Source organism: Chaetura pelagica, unplaced genomic scaffold, assembly GCF_000747805.2.
Source record: "Chaetura pelagica isolate M959 unplaced genomic scaffold, ChaPel_1.0 scaffold109, whole genome shotgun sequence".
Lineage (NCBI taxonomy): Eukaryota > Metazoa > Chordata > Aves > Apodiformes > Apodidae > Chaetura > Chaetura pelagica.
Genome location: NW_009970725.1, coordinates 3,266,746 through 3,286,577, shown reverse-complemented (window position 1 = coordinate 3,286,577; position 19,832 = coordinate 3,266,746). Strand labels below are relative to the sequence as shown.

Genomic DNA, 19,832 nt, shown 5'->3' with positions numbered 1-19,832 from the left:
ACTTGCATGATTTTTCCATTTGTACTGCTTTGTACTTAAAGTCCTGCCTCAGTTTGCAAACCTTTTTCTCTACTGTTTTTTCACTCTCGCAGCTATAACAAGACTACTCTTCCTAACTACTTGGTCCCTCCTCTTGTCATACAAATCAGCACTAAATTCTCAAATATATTTTTGAGTTTAAGACAGTTGACCTAGTGTTTTTAAAAAATAATAAATGCAAATAGTGATGTAGTTGGCTACACCAGCAAAAGTCCTCAGATTAAAACTGAGTATGGAAACTGTTACTGTAAAATAGAAATTGGGTTGCTCATCTGCTTGGAAATTCTAAATGCATATTGAATTGCGTAGCCACAAAATCAAGTGTTCTAGGAAATGGAAGAAAGTTTTGTGTATAAAATAGATTTCAGCTCCCTTTTGATTTAAGATGACTCTTAATCAACTATCTTCTAGTTCTATTATTTTTTTAGTAAAAGGCTTATTAGGAATTACTCTCTTTAGTGCTTAGAGGTTTACTTGCAGAATAGTCCCACTAGGTGGCTCTTAAAGCTTGTATGTAGTAACTAACAGATGATTTTTTTCCATTCTGTAATTTCTTTTATTGCTGATTTTTATTTTTATTTTTAACTAGGCAAGGACTGCAAGTGCCATTTTGTAATTAGGTAGATGAAATGGAAATCCTTGTAAACAGTCTTTTGGCTAAAAAAATCTGAATAAAAAATCGTAACCATCTATATGCTCTTTTGAGATGTATACGAAGCAAAAGGAAGATTAACGTAATTAAACTCAGAATATTTTCCTTACTCTATGCAGTAATCTCAAACTGTGTCATCACTTACCACTGTATTTACCTGAAGCTGTTAATAGTTACAGTTAAGCTAATTTAAAAAACTCGAATCATTTAAAGACTACAATATGAAACCAGGGGAAAGCACTCCTGCTAGAAACTTTGTTTCTGATGCTAAGAATACATAGAAGAAAGGCATTGAAGTCTTCCATACATTCTGCAAAAGGCACAAAAAAGTATTTGTAATAAGCTACTTTGAGAGACCATAGCTGAAGTGGTCTATCTTCTCTAAAGAGAAGCTGCTGGTGGAATAGAATGGGTGGGGGACCAGTACAAGACACCAAAAAGTGTCATTTGCTACCACTGTTCCTGGCTTCAAAGCTGGGACTTCCTTTCTCTGTAAGCAAAGATTTGATTGGAAAGGGACTCAATCCCAGCCATCCCCTTCCTTTAGGTGCTTCTGTAGGAACAGATGTTAAGAGTTAACAGAGAAATACCTGTCAAGATTATCCCATGCCCATCGTAACTGAGATGATGTACACCTGACGACTCTCTTGAGTTGGCCTTATCAAACTTCAGTCTTATTTTTGGCAGTCACTCTGGAATTGCAGTTTTATCTTCCTGTAAGGCCCTTAGATCTTCCAGATTATCATGGGAAAAGAAGTAAGTGCACTGCAGACTGCATGTCAGGGAAGCAATTCTATCCCACTTTTGCCCTGTGTTTATCTAATTTTGTGATTAGAGCAGCTATGTAACTTGCTGTTTGGATACAGCAATATGGACCAAAGAAAGTAGGCATTTTGTATGTTTTTCTGATTTGGCAAGACTAAATGTAGTCTTATAAAAATAAATGCATAGTTTACTTGAGAAGTATGGCATTCATCATCTCTGAGATAAACTGACAGTCAATATCAAGGCTGTCATCCAACTCTAAGTTTGCATGGCCACCTTACAATAATGTTTATAGGCAGTTTGGCACCAGCCTTTATTGTTTAATGCTCAAAACCAAAAAGCTACTTAACTGTGGGTTGTAGGATTTCAAGAGTACAGCTTGTCTATACAATAAGCACAACCAGACTCCTCTTTTGCAAGGCATTTCTGGACTCCACATTCATTTGTATTTGGTACTATGAAAAATATTTTAGAAGTGATAAAATCTGAGAAGACAGTAATAATAAAATATAATTAGTACATAATTACTTTGTAGATCCCTGAAACATTCTCTCTCATTACTCTGTATTTTGATGAAAACATTCACTCAGTTTGTTCAGTGACTCCTGTTCATGTCCTACCCCTCAGCTGGGTAGGTAGGAGTATGTTTGGATTGATTTTGCAACTAGTGCAACTCACTAACTCAGATCATATTTGCTGTGCACCTAGTCAAGATTCCTTTGTTATTCTTGACCAAACATTAAAAACCTCCGACAAAATAGAAGAAAAGTAATAAAGAAGGTTTCCTCTACTAATTAAGACCTAGTTCTGACGCAAGAGCGATACAGTCCTTCCTAGCCTTGATTATTGAAAACTACAAGGTGCAATTATAACTAGATTCTTAAAAATGCAAATAACTATGTGTAGGAAAGCTGCTACATTTTATTATGTGCAAGATACATCAGAGAGTATCTCTGATGACCTCTAAAATTTTAAAGAAGGTTAACTCTTAAAATGCAGCAAGGGTAAAAAGCCTTTCAGTACATCTGGGTGGGAAGATGAAGAAGGGGAAGCACCTCCATCATCCAGCTAGCTCTTAGCCCATCTTTCAGCAGTAAAAGATCAGCCATTAAACTCTTAACACTGGTGCTTAGTAACAGTGAAAGTCTCTGGACATTACCTAGGCAGAAATTTCTCATTACTTGGGCACCTCCTTACATTATCTTTCTAAACAGTCTTGGCAACACCTGCTTGGTTGAGATTTCCCCTCATGTTCCATCACTGTGTAACACCTACACACCAGGATGACACAGTTCCTGTCATGTTCAATAACTGCCTCTGTGACCTTTATTAGAAGAGTCTCTCATGGAATCTACATGATAAACACTCCCAACAAAACTGAAATCAGCATAAACAAATTGATACAAAGTCAACATCATTATGGGCCTGATCCAGCTTCTCAGGAATACACAGGCTAGCTGTAGAAATCCATCTCAATGCTTCCTTCTTGTTCTCAGCTTCATTTCAGTATTTCCTTTCATAATTCCTTTCAAAATTTCTTTTGTAGGCTGTACTTGATGATCTTAAAGGTCCTTTCCAGCATTGGTGATTTGGTGATTCTGTGATTCAATAACTGAAAAGAGCAGCCCAGAGCTGATCATGAAGCTAAAGCAGGCTTAGCCCTGGTTTAACTGCAACTGATCAGGAAGCTAAAGCAGGCTTAGCCCTGGTTTAACTGCAAATGTGAGAATTACTCCAATAGGTCAGCTCTTTCCCCTGGGATAAACAAAAATGCTCCCAGGTGTCTGGTACTCGTGATTTGTTTTTTAATAGAAAAATACAATGCTAGGTACATCTTCCTCAGCTGTACAAAGTAGCACAGCTCTATTCAGTCTTTTATCTAAGTGCAACAAGCAGGTTAGAATCTTTGCATAAAACTTCTGTCAAAACTTGAAGATGGACATTACTGAGAAATATTCCAAAGTGTGTACTCTGCATTTACTTCAGGAAGAGTAAGGGCCAGGGGAAAATCTATTTTTATTTTATTACAAGGCAGCTTTACTAAAGAGTGTTGGTAGAACAAGAACCCAGGGACAATACTGTGCACTGAGAACAAATCTGCTGAAAGTTAAGTGTACAAAGTAGCTATAAGCATGCCCCAGACCTTTAGCAGAAGGATGGCATTTACCATGACCATTCTTGGCATCTTCTGTCTATTAATCACTCTGTAAGTAGAGTGATTAAGTAGTCACTGAGACTGGTACACACTTTTCTACTTATGCCCAAGAGTTCAAGGGGAAGCTTCACTTTTCAGCCTCCAAAGTAAAAGGAGACACACCAAAAAGTGGAATAGTAGGACTCTTTTGGTAGTTCCATGCACATTTTTTTATTCTTCAGCCATGAACAGACAGAAGATGGGAGGAAATAAGTATCCATTTTGCACACTGTAAGATGCTTAATTAACACTCAGGACACAACAGATTTAGCAGCATTGGTCACCAGGATCTCAAAAGCCGCACTTGCCGTGCAGCTGCTGCTGGAAGGGTCAGGGGGAAGTTGCACCATAAACACACACACAACATCTGGAGAACAACCAGAAGAAACAGATAAGATGTTAGCAGAAGGCAATCGATCAGTTAGATGTTAGGATAACTGTGAAGCTGTAACACAAACGTGGCAGGCATTAGCCTCTCAAAAGCAGCTCTGCATAAACAGAATTAGGGGAGAAGACTGAGGGGTTAATTTTAACTTGCACACAGGCCACAGCTGAAAGACACGGTTGCTGTAGTGTGCTCCCAAGGGTACAGACTTGGGGTTAAAGGGATCCCTGAAATTTAACTGACCGATCCAGCTCATGTTACAGCTTCACAGAGATAGTAAATGAAAGGAAGATCCTCTATTTCTGGACAGGGACCACAGTGGGCAGCTGGGGAAGAGCAAGCATTCCTACATGGCTGTTTTCCACTGTCTGATCAAAAAGACATGCTGATTCAGGTCTCTAACCATAATTCATCCATTGTTTTTCATAAACCCTGGAAAAACATCATATTGCAGAACTCTCTCTCTGCCAAATTTTACTTGAATTGGCCAGGAAGAGCCAACAGCTACGACAGGGGAATGACACACACGGTTGTATAAGCCTGATTTAGGCAGTGTAGCACCCAGAGGAAGGAAGAAAATCAGTTTTACCCCAATTAAAACAAAATTAACTGTTTACCAAAATAGTTTAAATATATATCTTGTTTTGATAGTTACATATTTTGTTTTGGTAGTTTCTACTTGGCATAACAATTCCTGTTTAGCAAAATACTGGAGAAAGTGAGCATCAATCCTGCTTCCTCTCACATGCTCAGCAAGCACTCTCCCATTGGAGCTAATTCCCTCCCTTTAATTGATTACAGGGATCACAGAAGTCTCACTTTCAGGGTCTACTTAAAATTGTAGTTCCATACATAAAATACAGTCTTCTCTCTTGCTCTGGTCCATCTGTTCACAAATGAAAACACATTCAATTTTTATTCTAAAACAGGTGTCAAATAACAAATCTGTAGTATTTAATTTAGCATTTCCAGTTGAAGAAACAAGATAAACAAGAAAAGATATGTTTTCCAGGTGCACAAAATTACTTTTAAAAATGTTTATTGCTAGAAATTCCTGAGAGGAAGTATTTGGATGTATTTGAAGTTCCAGCATTTGGTTTTCTCCCTGTAAAACTCAGTTTCCATTTTATTTTTTTTAATATGAGTTAATTGTTTTAACTTATTCAAAGCAAACATATGGCAGCCTTTAAGAAATAAACCAGGTACATCTGAAAAATAAGAGCGCATTTACATAAGTAATTCCAGTTTGGTACATGAAAACATCTTGTGTAGTTAATTGAGTTTTCTCTCTGAAAACATCTTGTGTACTTGTTTTCTCTCTTCCTCAAACAAAACACATCAATGGAGAATGCGGGCATCGATCCCGCTACCTCTCGCATGCTAAGCGAGCGCTCTACCATTTGAGCTAATTCCCCTCGGTATTTCGATGCTTCTCCTGTAACTATAGATTTTAATTATCACGCCAGCATCTGCGTCCCGCCAAACCCGCTCTGCCATGATGGATAATGACCCCAGAGCACCTCTTCAGAACACTTACTACCATCTGACCTTTGAGCTTGTCTGTGTTTATTGCCCAAGATGACAAACTCCCCGAGTGCTGCAGTAAGGCACTTCATGCCAACTTGCATGACAAACCCACGACCTGCAGTCTTTCAGTGCCACCCAGCTCTACACTACATTCATGCTTCTTGGAGGACGGCAGCTGCTGCTGTGTTGAGGGAAAGGCACATCACAGACAGTGCAGTGGAACAGCTTGAAGATCATACAAAATTTGCACTTAACCCTGGTGTCCCCTAAGAACACCATCTTAGAGAGCAGAAGTCAAATTAAATTAGCTTGTATCAATTTATACTAGTGTTGCCAAAGAGACACACCAAAGTGATCTGTGTTAAATAAAACTATGTGGACACAAAGCCTTCACTGCTGAAACACCTCAGAGAAGTAGAAAAATGGTATTAAGAAGGTCAGGTTATTTTCAGCCATATAGATTGAGGAAGTTCTCCCAACCAAGTGGAGCAATTAGAAAGTTTTGCTTGCTGTGTTACTGAAAACTTAGCAATCACAAGAATTCAAGATCATATAACAATGAAACACACATCTTAATCACTGATGTGAAATACACATCTTAATCAGTGCCCCTCCCTGGAGGTGTTCAAGGCCAGGTTGGCCGGGGCTTTGTGCAACCTGATCTAGGGGAAGGTGTCCCTGCCCTTGGAGGGGGGTCGGAACTAGATGACCTTCTTGGTCCCTTCCAACCCAAACCATTCTATGATTCTATGAAAACAGTATTATTGCAGATGTCTTTCCTCATCCTTATATGACTTAGGCAAGAAATAAACTTTTCCTGTGAGCTGAATTGTCCAGGCTTTAAGCATTTTCAGTGGCAGTAGAGTGAGATTTAGGGGTGAAAACAAGGAGAGGTAATCTACTATTTTCATACTGAGTCAGGCTGCACAGGACAGATAAAGAAAACTGTCCACAGAGCTGAACCTTGTGAAATTTGATATGGGAAAGCTCCCAGCTGCAGATGTGCACTGAGCTTCAGACATGTGCCTGTGAGACAGACTGAAACCACTTTTGCATATTTATTTTCCCTCTCAAGTTTACTCCACTGAGGAAAATGAAGTCAGTTACAATATACTGCAAGAAATGCTAAGAACAAATTTTTGTTTATTGTTGTGCAAAGACTAAGGAAAGGCAGGAGACTGTTTAAATTCTAGGAGAATGTTTGCAGGGATACTGTGGGTTTTAGTTCCCACATCTTGGCCTGAACCTGGGCTGTGATAAAGTGGAAGTACTGCCTTACCTCAGGGAAGCTGTAACTAGCTAATCCTCAATTTCAGAATTTATTTTCTTTTGACTGGATGCTGTCACCAGTAAGTTAAATCCATTACAGTAAAAGAGCAGTGCAAGTATTGTTGGATTACTATACACATTTTACTATATTTCTGCATTTAAACAGAAAGTGAGGAAACTTGTATTAAGTGTAACTTTCATTGCCTTTGCTGTTTAAAAGTATATCAGTAACCACTCTCACTCTAAACTACATTTTTGTTCTTTAAATTCAGAAAGCATTCCTTGATTTAATAACCAGGGAACAGACCTTTGCCAATGTGCTTCTGACAGCAAATTCAGTCAATGTGACTACACGTGAATTTTTGAATCTCTGAAATGTTTTTAGTCACCCCATATATTTAAGATGCAATACTATTTTGACTGAATCATTAAATACAAAAAGGTAGAAATACCTTGAAGACAATTTAGGAAGATATAAATTAAGACTTTCTCTCCACAAACTATGATAAACATGAACTTTTAGACCATTATATTTATCAGTTACATACAGCTCATTAGAGGATAAAGTTGGAAAAGAAAATAGAAAGACTTGAAAAACAAGAAGGAAAACTTCATTGCCCTTCAGTGACTTTTAACAGTATACTTTCTAGATTTACAAGTCTTTTGGTATCTGCATTGTAACAGAGGTAAAAAAAAAATAATAAAATCGTTCTCTCTCTTTCCTGAATATACACCAGAGGAGGCTTCACTAGGGAAAGTACATATTGTTTTACCGGAGCATCCTGGCAGAAAATGCATCAGCGCGCTTCTCGTATCTCAAGTGAGTCTTCCGGCTTTGAATCCAAGAGGCTTTCTAGATGGACACAGGGGTCCCTGGGTGTCGCTCAGCCATCAGCCCAGCTCAACCAGTCAAGCTCTGATTCAGCTGACAAAAACCCGCCCCCAAAACTCCCCCACGAGGGGAATTAGCTCAAATGGTAGAGCGCTCGCTTAGCATGCGAGAGGTAGCGGGATCGATGCCCGCATTCTCCAGTGTTTTTGAGGCAGCGAGTATTCTCTACAGTACAGATTAGGTTTTCTTCCAAAAATTATCCAGGTTTGTGAAAGTAAATATGTATCTACCGTTTCATACAGCTCCTAAAACAGGAAACAAAGATCCCAATTAGCATACTGCAGTAGTGAGGAGTGTCATCACATTAAATACCCAACACTTATGTTGTCCTGTAACACAGCACAATAAACTCACTTCTGTCCCTTACAAGTGCACTGAATTGTTTTTGGCTTTAATTATAAGAAAACTCAGTGAAACTGTCCATAAGAAGATGTTAAAGTCTGGAGCTGTCTATATAATCATCTGCTCACAGCAGAATTCTCTCTCCAGCTCCTTTGCTCCTGTTGTACCTAGGATGGCCAGGATAGACCTGGTCCTCACCCACATTTCAAGGCACATTCCATCTTTCACAATTTCACTCCATTACAAAAAAATATATTTGCACTTCAATTAAAATGCTTGTCTATGGTCAACATTAGCACCTTCCATCATTCATATTACGCATGTGCTTCTCAAAATACTCATTTGAACCTTTTCAAAACTCACACAGAAAAATGCACCTGCATTTAAAATTACACCAGACCATTGGGCAGCGTAAGCAGAGAACCAAAACTGTAGCACAGCCAAAATTCAGGAGAAGCAGTGGGTTCAAGCAAGGAGGGTGTGTTGATCTGCTGGAGGGTAGGGAAGCTCCACAGTGGGACCTAGACAGGTTAGATCAGTGGGTCAAGGTTAATTGTATGGGGTTCAACAAGGCCAAGTGCCGGGTCCTGCACTTGGGTCATAACAACCCCATGGTTAGATACAGACTTGGTGATGTGTGGTTGGAAAGCTGCAGGCTGGAAAAGGACCTGGGGGTATTGATTGACAGTCAACTAGATATAAGCCAGCAGTGCACGCAGGTGGCCAAGAAGGCCAATGGCATCCTGGGTTAGGAACCAAGAGGCCAGCAGGAAGAGGGAGGTGATCGTCCCCCTGTATTCGGTGCTGGTGAGGCCACACCTTGAATATTGTGTTCAGGTCTGGGCTCCTCACTACAAGAAGCACATGAAAGTGCTGGAGCACATCCAGAAAAGGGCAACGAGGCTTCTGCAGGGCCTAGAGCACAAGTCCTGTGAGGAGCAGCTGAGGGAGCTGGGGTTGTTCAGTCTGGAGAAGAGCAGGCTGAGGGGAGACCTCACTGCTCTCCACAGCTACCTGAAAGGAGGTTGGAGCAATGAGGGGGACAGCCTCTTCTCCTGCTGACGTGTGACAGGCCCAGAGGGAATGGATGCAAGCTGCACCACGGGAGGTTTCGGTTAGATATTAGGAAGCATTTCCTCACTGAAAGGCTTGTCAGGCGTTGGAATAGATTGCCCAGGGCAGTGGTGGAGTCACCATCTCTGGAGGCATTTAAATGGCATGTGGACCTGGTGCTTAGGGACATGGGTTAGTGCTGAGCTTGTGCTGTTAGGCCTAGGGCAGGACTGGATGATCTTGGAGGTCTCTTCCAGGCAGGGACATTCTGTGATCAGTCAGTGTGCTTCCAGTTCATTATTTAAAACACTTCAACAGGAATTCACTTCTCTTTTGTGCAGACAGATATTCTAATTTTAGACAACACAGACGTTTAGAAGCCTCTGCTTTCCAAAGCAGCAAAGTAATTACCAGCGGTAAGCTGAAAAGTATGAGGGTGCTGTTCACAAGGGAGACAGAGAAATTAACGCGTCTCAGTGGAAAATGGAGAATGCGGGCATCGATCCCGCTACCTCTCGCATGCTAAGCGAGCGCTCTACCATTTGAGCTAATTCCCCGCGGTAACACCCGCCCCTGCTTACCGCCATTTCCTGCCTCCCTGTCTTTCCCCGACAGCCCGAACTCGCCCAGCTGCACTAACACTTCATCTGCTGTCTTAAGTAGAAACAAAACATTCTCCCAGTAATCACATTGATTTTCTATCCCAGTATCACCACACTGGTAGCTGTGCAGCCAGAGGCCACCGCTCGGGTTCTAATCCCCCACCGAAGTCACTAGCAGGCAGGAACAGAAAGCAACTTCTCAGTTAAATGCAGGAACAACAAGGTCTTTCTTAAAGTGCATGGATTTTGACAGCCTGAGTGGGAATTTTGCCTCACACGAAATCTGGACTCTTTGATATAACAGCGTATGTCTTATTCAGGGGAGCTGCACCTGGATAACAGAAGGCCTTGTGCTCCCAAGCTATTGCAGATTTATGTTCACACAAAACCATTCTGACTGTTTAGAGACATATGGATCCATTTAAAGATCGTATTTTTCTAAAATAGATTTTTCCTATTTGTAATCCATCGGTGGAAGTGAATCAGCTAAATGACTTCACCCATTTCCACATATTATATTACAATATAATAGATGTGACTGAATAGAATCATAGAATGGTTAAGGTTGGAAGGGATCTTAAAGATCAACGGGTTCCAACCTCCCTGCTATGAGCAGGGACACCCTACAATAGACCAGGCTGCACAAGCCTCATCCAACGTGACCTAAAACACCTCCAGGGAGGGGGCATCAACAACCTCCCTGGGCAACCTATTCCAGTGTCTTACCACCCTCATAGTGAAGAATTTCTTTCAGATGTCTAACCTAAATCTACCCTCTTTCAGTTTAAAACCATCACCCCTTGTCCTATCACTGGTCTCTCTGGTGAAAAGCCCCTCCTCACCTTTCCTGTAGCCCCTTCAGGTCCTAGAAGGCCACTATAAGGCCTCCCTGCAGCCTTCTCTTCTCCAGCCCCAACACCCTCAGTCTGTTTTCCTAGCAGAGGTGCTCCACCCCTCTGATCATCTTCACGGCCCTTGTCAGGACCCACTGCAACAGCTCCATGTCTCTCCTATGCTGAGGGCTCCAGAGCTGTAGCCACTACATAGAACAGAGTTCTTACAGTTCTGTCTCTTGTGGCAATAGAGTCTGGGCCCAAGTTAAAAGAAAGGGGGAAAAAAAAAAAAGAGCAAGCACCCAAATGGAACATTGGAAAAAACCCAAAACCATAATAGAGCACATAGTTTGCATGTCTCACAAATTTTTAAGGTGTGACTATATCACCAGATAGACACGCACATTCACATATAAATAAAAAAAAACCAAGAATACTTAATTTAAATGTGGAAAAAAAATCATGGATATAATGAAACCATAGTAAAAATTCTGCTTGGTGGCTTTGGTTTCAGCTCTGCAAGATCAGAGTCAGAAAACACAAAGCAAGCAGGGACCCAGTGTTTCCTGTTCACTACTTAAGTCTTCTCCCTTTGAAAGTGGCATTAAGAGGAAAAAGAAAGCAACTGTTTATGACTTCACACAGACATAAAAAGAAGAAGTAGCAGGCAGTGGTGCAAAGACACACAATTTACTTCATTATAACCCTAAGAAAAGGAACCTTGGGGAATCATGCTTCTTTTCCCTGTAAAAAGAGAAAGGGAAGTTTGAGTGAATCCCTCAGAAATCTTGTAGTGGTCTGGGACTTTGGCTTTTATTCTAGAAAAAGAAATAATAAAAAATAGAGAATTCTGAATTTCTATTTAATATTTTAAGTGTACATCTTTGCCTTTTTGGATAAAAAATATCTGGATAAAATGTATTGAATAACTCTAGAAATAAGTCTCTTGGTTTCCTTCCTGATTTGCCCAAGACGCTTGAGGACACATGAATCACACTGACATGGAAAGATCTTTCAATTCTCTCCTCTACAAGGACACCATGATTTCAGAAAGTACAATAACCCAATTAACAGTCTTTGCAGGACTTCTAGGTTAATACCTGAATAATACAGATTTTATTATTTTTTTTAACAGGGATTACATTTGTGTCCACGAAATAAACCACAGTATCAAATTTTAGAGTTTTACTGAGCCAAATATTTAAAGAATATATCCTAAGTCATTCTCTGCATGTATCACTCTTGCTGTGCTGCATATAACTGAAGAACAACATCTGCAGAAGTGCTCTGCAGTCAACAACTCAGTACTTGTCTGTAGCCAGAAGTTTCAGACTCAGAGAGTGGACGTTTATCTGACAGAATCAAATCCTTCATGGTCAACTTACATGTTATGACATTTTAAAACTATTTGACCAACCTAACTTTAACACCGAAACAACTACTTGTACGGCATTTCCTCCAGACTCCCTCACCTGTTCAACTCTGAGAATGAAGCACTTCTCCCTTCTCCACTGTGCTTTTCCAACTTAGATCTGACCTTCAACTGCATTAATCAAACTTTTTTTTTTTCCTTTTTTGGCTACAGCAGATCCCAGAGAGCATGGTATTGTGGCATTAGGCCTAGCAGAATCCCAGAATGGGTGGGAAAAAGGTGTTAGCTGAAAAACATTAAAAGGAGAACATCTCCAGTTTACATTTGTACCTGCAGGAATGGTTTTATTACTGTATAAAGTTCTAACAGTAGAAAGAGTGGGGATACTCTGTGAAGGTACTTCTGGCTTTCTAATGCAACACCACTTTCTCATTACTTTTCTTTCCAGTTCCATTCAGAGTGTAAAACAATTGCTAAACTACCTTGGCTTTCTTGCCCAAACAACTTGCATCATCCTTTAGCAACATAAACCCTTTCCATCTTTTTTTTCCTTTGTCCATCACGGCATCTGTAATTTCTGAACACCATGTGCATACAGAACTAAAACACTGACAACAGATTTTAGGAACCCCACCATACAACATGGCTCAGAATATGTTGCGCTTCAAAAGACAACACAGAAAACCTCTGAACAGCTTGACTAAGGGAAGCCTAAATGGCCCTACAGGTGCAAATTCACTTTTAAGGTAGAACAAAAGCAATATAAAAGAAATCCAGTGTCTTTTTTCATCCAAAGATACTCTGGGAATATTACTATTTTAGGAATAGTAAACCAATCATAACAAAAGGAATAGAAAACAGAGTTTTCTAGAGAAGGCAAAATAACCAGAGGTGAAGAAAAAAAAGCAAGACACTAATTATTATTAACCAGAGAAAGGAGAGAATTCACAAGCTATCATGTCCATTAATTGTAAATCACCAAAGCTAACCTCACTTTCTGAAATTGTCAAACACTGCCAGTTAGGACCACTGGTCTAACCCCAAATCCCTGTACCAAAAGCCCTGTGCACACTCTCCCATTAATGAACACCAGCATCCTGTTATCTGCTCCCTACCTCTGGTTGAGACAGCTGGCTTTCAGGAAAAAATGTTTCTCCCTCTCATATTAAAGCATGATCAATATGGAAAGAAGCATGTGAAATTAATTTGTAGGAGGCAATTAAGTTCTTACAGCTGGAATTGTTCTGCAGATCCACAGACTTTTCAGCAACTGGCTGACAGAAAGCCCCACTAGGCAATACATCTGGCAAAGTAAGAAAGCTTGATACTTCTTTTACCCTATGATGTCTTCATGTGACCAGTGGGATTTTTCCACCAAGAGCTCTGAAACATCCAGAAGTTCCTTTACTTAGTCACATAGTAATTGGAAACACAGCACTTAATTATGATAAAAACATTCCAGAACACCAGAGTGACAGAATTCCACTTCTAGAAGTGACTCAGTTATGCCAGTTATGACATGATACATTTCAGTACACTAGAGTAAAAAACTAGCTTTAAATGAGCTGGCTTGATTACTATAAAACAAGATAAAATATTGAGAGGAATTTTTATCAGAATGCCTTCTGCTCTCTGCAAGAGTGACAAAAATGGGAGATCTAAAATAACTCACAGATAAAAAAGCATTATTTGCTTCCAAACAGGAGTACATAACTCTAAGATTTATACTGCAAAGCAATTTAACAAACCCCCAAACCAACTTCAACCCTTACAGATTTTGTGTTCAGTTAGTTGCTTGTTTTTTGGATTTTTTTCTTTCCTCCCCTAGTATTCTTTCAGAATAAAAATCACCAGTGTCTTAAGAACACTTACAATGTAAAACAAACAAACCTACAGAAACCTCCTAATGTGTATGAATTAAGCTTCTATGAACACAGCCCAGGCAGGATCAGAGTTCCATCACACCAGCTTTGGAATGGTAAAGTAAATCTACAGGGCTTAATTCAGGGAAGGCCCAAGCAGGCTGAAAACTGCACACAAACTGACACATACTAATTCCTACCGCTCTTTTGTTACTAAGCAGTGGCAGTCTTAAGGCCTTAATATAGCAAGTAGGGGAAAAAAATTTAAAATTATTTTAATTATTTATTTTAAAATCAATCAAAATCCAGAACTAGGTATAAATTAAGCAGTGACAAAACAACCTAAGGGCAGCTACAGCACGTTCAACTCTTAAAGAGCCTAACCTTCAAGCTGATAGATTTATCACTAAAATGAAACAAATAAATTTGTCTCCAGATCAGCAGCCAAATCTGTATATAAAACACTGAAGGAAAAACATTCTAGACCTCAGAAATAATTTTATGGAATGGGGCAACTAAATCAACATCAACGTTTGGGAAAAAAAACAAAACAAAAATAGCCAGACAGCAGGTCTGTTGTATGTCAGAAAAAACCTCCTCCCCAAACTATTTCTGAACATAATGGCTACAATAAGAATAAAACTTGATTTGTTGATGAAGATTTTGATGGCTCACAAAGTTTTGCCTCCATTCTACACTCACTCATCACCTGTGAGCTTGCCTTTTTCAATTTACACACCACCATACTCTGCAGTCATTTTAGAATTAGGACAAGGAAACCACACCTCTCAGAAGAGCTGATGAAACTGCCTGCTTCCAGTGTATCCCAAGCACAGGAATAGCACAAAAACATCACAACCAATCTGAATTAGAAACGCACAGAGTTAGCACCCACCTCAACAAGTTTTTCAAGCCATGGTATCCTCTGATTTGATTCTCCTGCTTCTTTCTTGGGCTGAACACTTTAGACTGAACTCTGGCTGAACAGTCCCAGAAGAGGAAGAAAACAACAGTGATTAAATTTGTACTTATATAATGGAAGACTGGTATTGCAGCAGGTGTTGAGAGCCCTCGAAGGAGAACTGAAGCCCGAGTCATGGTAGCCCAGAGCAGTAGCAGAAAGGGCACCAGAAGAAAACACAAACCCACCCCCTCCTGAGCAGCAGCAACACCAGCCGCACCTCCTTCTCCAAGCAACCGGCCTCGCAGCTGCCCTTCAGGAGACCCACCGCGACCAGAAAACCCCTGAGCAAAAGGCTACCAACAGACCTCCTCCGCTGCCAGCTTTGTCATCCCACAGTTTCAGCCCAGACTTGCTCAGGTTGACAACAAACCCCGAGGAGCTGCCGGGCCTCAGGGCCTTGGCTGTGCCAGAACCTTCTGTGGTGCCGGCCGCTCCCGCCCTCCCTGCTGGTGGCCACGCTCTCCTCTTGGGAAACTGTCCCCTCCTCCTTTTTTATCTCTTCTGTCTTTAAACATAGAGGCGCCGTGAGGAGGCTGCGGTAGGAGTTTGCCTTCCTATGAAATGGGAATATTTTCTGTGTGGGAAATGCTGTCGCACACCCGCTCTGCTCCTTGCCCTCGAGGCTCTGGCTGGGATGGCGGGTGAGTCTTCCAAAGAGAAGCCTTGTCTGTGTGCTGAGCGTGCCTGGTGGCCCGGTGAGCATTCCTGGTGGCCTGGTGAGCGTTCCTGGTGGCCCGGTGAGCGTGCCTGGTGGCTCAGTGAGCATTCCTGGTGGCCTGGTGAGCGTGCCTGGTGGCCCGGGCCGGTGTTCCTGTGGGGCACCCGCTGCTGAAGTGCCTGCTGCACCTCCGAGAGGGGAGAAGGCAACACTGGAAAGGGGCTTTTTGTCCCAAGTGCCGTGGCTGTGAGTTGCAGGAGTGACAGCTGAGTGTGTGTGTGTCCCTTTAAAAGAACCTGAATGCTTTCTTTTCCAGAATGTAAATGCACTTTCCTGTGGTATTGCTTTGAGGGTGGAGGTTGGAAAAAGTAATTAAAATATGTATAATGATCTGTGTTTAAGGAGGACAAAATTCTTATTTTACAACCGTATTCCTAGTACTTTCTAGCACTTGAGACTCTTAACTATTTTGAATATACAACTTACCTTTCTCTGTTATTTCCCTTTTTATTTTTCCTTAAGACTGGTTTGCCACTGTGAAAGCTTCTCCTGTGTTACAAAAGATCTTGCCCTTGGAACCTTCAAGCATCAGGTTACCTGCTAGCAAGAAGACGCAGTTTCACTAGTGGATGGAAAAGCCCACTTTTAATCTACCCTGACAGCAGGTTTGGTGAAACTGTGTAAGATAAGCTGCTCCAATATGCTCCCTTCTTCCTCAGTTCTTTCGAGTCTCTAAACATTTTGAGAATGATTCATCTCCTGCACATTTTTTACTTTGTTATTTTTGCATATTGCTAAATATTCTTCTTGCAAAAAGTAAAAGGGAAAACAGGAACTAAAAATATTTCACCAAGAGCTGAGCTGTTTTTCTGATGCCAAGCTAATGCCTTTCTGTAGCTCACAAGTGTTCCTTTTGCTAAGTGGTGTTAGTAAAATTGCAGCTAGGTCAGCACTTCTCAGGTGAATGAAGTGTTACGAAAAACTTGTTAATGGGATTAGACAACATGAAACAAAATCAGCGCAGACTTTAAATTTTCACCTGTCAGTTAAGGTTATAGCAGCCTTTGAATTGACAGTCATCTCTAAACAGCTTTCTGTGAGAAAAGCTGTATGTTTTCTGAAGTCACAGACAAAATTATGGTGTGGTGTTATTTTTTTAAATCCCTTTATTTTAAAATAACAACACCCAACCAGGAAGTTACTCACGGATGCTTGACCTAAATAGCCCTTTGTCATCGCTGCTAAAAATGATTGACCTTTACTGTGGATTAATTAGTGTTTGTTAGCTACCTCACTGTAGAGTCCTGCAGATGATCAAGTGAGCAAGTGCTGTCATGCCCAGATGAGAGTCAACAGGTGATTGATTTTGTGTAAATAAGACCATGTGAAAAACACAGGTGCCTTACTTCATTTGGATTTTGTATCACAGTTTCTACTACAAATGACATGCTTGTGATAAGAAAGCTTCCCCAAGTGAGAAATACAGTTGCAAGTTTTTTAACTTTCCTTCTATCAACCTTCAACTTCAGGATTGATTTTTTTTTTCTTCACATCTGATTTGACAGTTTTGTGCAGCTGATTATGTCTTCCAAGGGTCTCCTTAAGCTTTCTGTTACCAGGAGTTGATCAACTGCTTTAATAAACTTCCAAAAAGAACAAGGAGGTTTTTTTTCTGTTTTGATACAGAAAGCTATGTTTTCCACCTAGTGTTTCCAACACAGAAAGCATGTTGAATCTTCTGTGCATGTTCTAGTAGCTGCCATTAAAAATTGAATTATTTATATGCCAAATATTTCTCCACAGGTGTTAAAATAAATCAATTGCAGCTATTTTTCTGATCGCTGCTTTCACTTGCACCATTCACGCTCTTACAGCTGACAATTACCTATGTTTTCTTCTGAGTACCATTATTCAGAAGAAAGTAAGTTATTTACAATGAGGGTGGTGAAGCTCTGGAACAGGTTGCCCAGGGAGGTGGTGGAGGCCCCATCCCTGGGAACATTCAAGGAATATTGATGAGGTTCTGAGCAACCTGATCTAGTTAAAAAGGTCCCTGTGCATTGCAGGGGGGGCTGGACTACGTGTCATTTAAAGATCCCTTTCCAACCCTACACGTTTTATGATTCTATGATTTTTTTTCCCCTCCTTATGTTCATGTGGCTGAAACTGTCAGAAGATCTGTAGCAAATCAACACTGAAGCTTGTCAAACACTATGAATACAGTCACAAAGAGTAAAAACAGTGTGTCACTTCTAGTTATTCCCACTTTGTGTTGCCACCTGCCAACGCAACCAGCTCAAGGAGCAACTGAATGGGTATGTATAGTAGCTTCAAGCCATGCATCATGTGTTGGGAGCAATGTGCACAAACAAGCAGATTCATTGTCACTAGAAGCCAGTAAGATGACATGGAAAGAAGCCAGGCCGGTTAGAAACCAGTCAGGTGGAAATCTTGCCTCCACTCATGCTATGGTTTGGTTTCCCCTTAGGCTGACTTAGACTTGATGGATGAGTAGTTCCTCTTGTTCTGCAGTTGTGCTCCTCTGGAGCGAGATCTGTGGCTTAACTTAGCAAAGAGTTTGCCATTGTCTGGCATAGTGCTGACACAACATGAGCAGTCTCCTTTACTTGGTGAATGAAGAAGCTTGAGCAGCAGTAAGAATGTCACCATGTGGTAGATCACGGGCTGTATAATCTGGCTGTATGTGCAGGAGTACATAGAGCCTATGGAGAAGAGCATGAGTGTGAGTACCATGTCAAATCGGGTAGAGGTTGTAAACTTAATCTCACTCGACAGAACCAGAATCCCAGTTCTCTTCCTGGGTTTATACACAGCAACAAGCTTGTGTTTCAGAGACACCTGAGAGACTTCTGTTAAAATAACAGGGAGTGGGAAGCTGCAAACTTGGCCTGGGTTCGGTTGAGCTCAAAAACCCGGGGTGCTGAACTCCAGGAATGCGCAAGGTGTTATCATCTCCAAGACAACGTGGTTGAGCTTGCTTTCAGGCTGTCTGCTGAGAGCTTTCCTCTCCCTCTCCTGAATATTCCTGAAGGGGGGGATGGAAGAGAGAGGATGGCAGGAGGATCCCGATAGGGAATACCGAGGCCAAGGGATTGTGGAAGGGGTCCCGAGAAAGCAAAAGGCAGCCTGTCACTGAAGTGGGTGTCATTTTTACAGCAAGTATCAGAAGCTTCTTAAAAACACAACAATTGAGCTAGCACTAGTGACTAGATAACTCTCTAGATCTGCATTTTGAGTTAGGTATTTGCTGTTGATAAGATGAAAATTAAGTTGTTAAATATGGCTGATATCCTGATGTTCCTTGTCTGTGATGTAGGTTGTAGGCTCTGCGTCAGGTCTTGCAAGCATTTGTCATGCTCGTGTGAGTTTGTTTTTCAAAATGAAAGTGTTTTAAGGCTGATAATAGTAATGTGCTAAATATAGGCAACTGCATTTGGTGAGGTTATAAATAAGGATAAATAAGGTAATAAATAAGGAAAATAGAGATACATTTTCATTTCACTTGACTTTGTCACCCCAGAGAAGCTAGACACCTTCCAAATGGATATTATACATATATATATATTTAAAAAAATATAAGCTTTGACTATAAAACTGTTTCTGTCAGGTCTATAATGTTTTTCACCCATTAAACATTTCCTGTACCAGGTTTTTAATGGGTATGCGTTGAAAATTGGAAAGAATGTGGGTTTCTTTGTTGAATTTGTAACAGTTGTTCAATAAAATCTGGGGTCATTCAATAACATATTTGGTTTCCTGTAAGCAACTTGGTATTTTTGAAAACAGCTAAAAAATAAAGACCTGTGGTGCAGAAGAGATGAATAAGATTATTCGGGTAGTGTACACGCTGAAAGCTGTATTGCGTGGTTGCAGCTGAGAGTTGCAGTTACTGGTGAGCGTGAGAAATGACTCAGCAAGAGAGAACAAACATATCATGAAGCTGCGTCGTTCTCAGTAAGGCTGGAGTGGCTAAGTATAAGTTTGCAAAGTCGGTAAAACGGGTGGGGAATTAGCTCAAATGGTAGAGCGCTCGCTTAGCATGCGAGAGGTAGCGGGATCGATGCCCGCATTCTCCAGTAATTTTTTTTCACCAACCATTTGTGGTAAGCTACATAACAGTACAAAACATTTCCTTAGTTTTTCCTGTATAATGGCGTAAAGAAACCTGAAACAATTGCAATTTGGAAAATAATTCAAATATTTCACTTTTTCTTTTCAAAATCATGTGTGTTTTTTGCATGCAGGGAGAAATAACACAATCCTTACATGAAATAACAAAACCTACTGGCATTTTAATACAATAATAAGCCACATGAACCAATTATGGATGAATTTATTTTTTTTTAATCTGCCCTTAACTATTTGTTTTATTATTTAATTAATTTTTAAAGTTACATTTATA

General features: G+C 40.6%; 4 non-coding genes across 4 annotated transcripts; 2 read left to right on the top strand and 2 right to left on the bottom strand.

Annotated features, from left to right (window-relative positions):
- Nucleotides 1-5,377: 5,377 nt before the first annotated feature.
- Nucleotides 5,378-5,450, bottom strand: TRNAA-AGC. The gene has a single exon. It is a non-coding gene; the product is annotated as a tRNA-Ala (tRNA).
- A 2,340-nt stretch (nucleotides 5,451-7,790) lies between these two features.
- On the top strand, nucleotides 7,791-7,863 carry TRNAA-AGC. Its single transcript has one exon. It is a non-coding gene; the product is annotated as a tRNA-Ala (tRNA).
- A 1,739-nt stretch (nucleotides 7,864-9,602) lies between these two features.
- Nucleotides 9,603-9,675, bottom strand: TRNAA-AGC. Its single transcript has one exon. It is a non-coding gene; the product is annotated as a tRNA-Ala (tRNA).
- A 9,758-nt stretch (nucleotides 9,676-19,433) lies between these two features.
- TRNAA-AGC lies at nucleotides 19,434-19,506 on the top strand. Its single transcript has one exon. It is a non-coding gene; the product is annotated as a tRNA-Ala (tRNA).
- Nucleotides 19,507-19,832: the final 326 nt, after the last annotated feature.